At 36.4% G+C, this 2,500-nt stretch overlaps 1 long non-coding RNA gene across 1 annotated transcript in view; it reads right to left on the reverse strand.

Annotated features, from left to right (window-relative positions):
* Positions 1-2,500, reverse strand: part of LOC144965197 (uncharacterized) — a 567,438-nt gene that overhangs the window by 454,287 nt on the left and 110,651 nt on the right. The window lies entirely within an intron of this gene.

The following is a 2,500-nucleotide window of genomic DNA, read 5'->3' on the forward strand; positions in this document are numbered from 1 at the left end:
ACAACTTATTCCGTATCCTGTCAATCTTTTTCATCATTTTTATTACGACCTCATTTGAGCTTTCTTCGTCAGTTATTTTTTTATTTTACACTGTAATTTCCTTTTTATTTTTGTCGCGTTGCATATATTGGCATTTTTGTGTCTAAGATCAGAAATGTTATCGGTTATATGACTGTACCATTCCAATTTTTGTTTTGTTTTGTTCGACGTGCTAATGTCGTCTTATTAGTCTACAGGTCAAAATGGATAACAAATTTCATTAGAATATTTATTACATATTACAATTTTTAAAACAAAGGAAATCAATGTTAGAGCCAATCTTTTTGCTGTGAATCTTTTGAAATTCTGCCAATTACCATTTTTTTTGGAGTTCAAATTTACAAATGAATGTGAACTAAGTTTCTTTTACGTTACTGACAAGGGTCATTCCTCGTAGAACTTACGTTTTCTTGTTTGTGAAATGTTAATATAATTCTTTAAATGAATCGTTAAATTTGTTATCGAGGTAATGCTAATTCTAAATTCGAATTCATCTGTCCGTGTATCTGTTCGTGGTCCCAATCTAATACTCGATCTGATATAATTCTTGTCAAGTTTCAAATCCAGGTTTCTTTTGAGAAGCAAGTAATTGTGCCTAAGAGCACGAAATACTGTGGTTCAGCTTGACTTCTTTATTGCTCACATCTACTCTTAAATCGCTGCGTTCCTTGTGAAGATCCTACTCTAATTTCTACATATTCTTTTCCGTCCGTCTTTTAAGGTGACTGTCATTAATCAGAACGGATTGGTGAATTTCTGATCATCTATTTATAAGTAACGGAAATTTTGACCCAGTCCATGACAGGTTCTTATTCCGGAATGATTTGTAATTTTATGTTTAAAAGAATTTAAATGACTGTGTCGATAAAGATACCTGACAACAAATTGATAGCATTTAAAGGAATCTTGTATGACTAAACCTCACATCATCCCCACGACCATTTGCATTTAGAAATTGGCATAGTAGGAGACTAAGTCCATGTTATAGAAATGAGGGAGGTGGTGAAAATTCTTGCATTACATCACTAGCATTTTATAAGTAAAGTATTTAGATATGCTTGTGGAAGAAGGGGATCGTAAGAGAAGTTTGGAAAATGAATGCCGTAGACTGGTATATGAACAGGTTGAGTAACCGAACGCCATTATGGGCTTGATTTTATATTGTTGGCCAATAACTTACGTTTGTTTAAGAGTATATCCATTAAAACAAACAGCAACCATAACAATTATTCAATTTGAGTCATGAGACATGCAAATAAGTAATGTCGAATTATATATATATATATATATATATATATATATATATATATATATATATATATATATATATATATATATATTTATGAGTGTTGGTGGGTACTTGTAGGTACGAAAGTGCTCGATAATGGTGGTTAGAGCTAATATATAATGCAAATTTTCACTCACATTTTATTGGCCGAGACGACTCGTTTCTGTGTTTTTTACACTTCTTCAGTCGGCGTTATCCATTGTAATGTCCGTAGAAAGTTCTTACTCCAAACTAAAGTTGTTTCGTTGTGTATTGGTGATTAGTGTTGATGTGTATTGTGATGTGCTCTCATGTTTATATTATGAGTGTGTGTGTGTGTGTGTGTATGTGTGTGTATGCGAGTAGGTGTGTTGTATGTTGTGTGTACATGTGTGTGTGATATTGTAGTGGAATGTGGTTGCGGCGGGGGGGGGGGGGGGGGGGGGGGGGGGGGGGAGGGAAGATGGGAGGAGGGGTATAATGGGGTCGGGAGGGGGGAAAGGGGGGGGGGGAGTAGGGGGGAAAGGAAAGGGGGGGGGGGAGGGTTATTTGGCCTTTTGCGTTTTGAGCTTGAATTTGTTAGAGTGTCTGCACATTGTCATCAGTTCAGATCTTTTGTTTAAGGTGTTATTGTTTCTGTAGTTGTGTAGTAAAATCTCCAGTTTGTGTTGTTGGGTTCGGATATGATTTGTCTGTTGTGGTTGGTAATGATCTGTTTCATGTTTTGTGCACAGCTGTAGCTTATCTTGACGTTGTTTCTGTTGATTCTTTATAATTATATAACCGTCTGCATAAAATAATCAACAGAAACAACGTCAAGATAAGCTACAGCTGTGCACAAAACATGAAACAGATCATTACCAACCACAACAGACAAATCATATCCGAACCCAACAACACCAATACAAATAAAGACAACTGTAACTGCAGAAAGAAAGACAATTGCCCTCTTAAAGGAAACTGCCAAAAAAGCGCCATAGTCTACAAAGGCACCATAACCACTGATAACACCGCAGCACAATACATCGGCAGCACAGAACCCCCATTCAAAACACGATACAACAACCACAAAGCCTCCATAACACATGAAAGCAAAGCAAAAAGCACCAAATTAGCAATGCACTATTGGGAACAAATAAACACACAAAAAACACCAACAATAACCTGGGAGGTCGTCAAGCAAAGCATCCCTAC

This window comes from Berghia stephanieae, chromosome 2 (genome assembly GCF_034508935.2).
Source record: "Berghia stephanieae isolate SIO BIC M18660-M18661 chromosome 2, UCSD_Bste_1.3, whole genome shotgun sequence".
Lineage (NCBI taxonomy): Eukaryota > Metazoa > Mollusca > Gastropoda > Nudibranchia > Aeolidiidae > Berghia > Berghia stephanieae.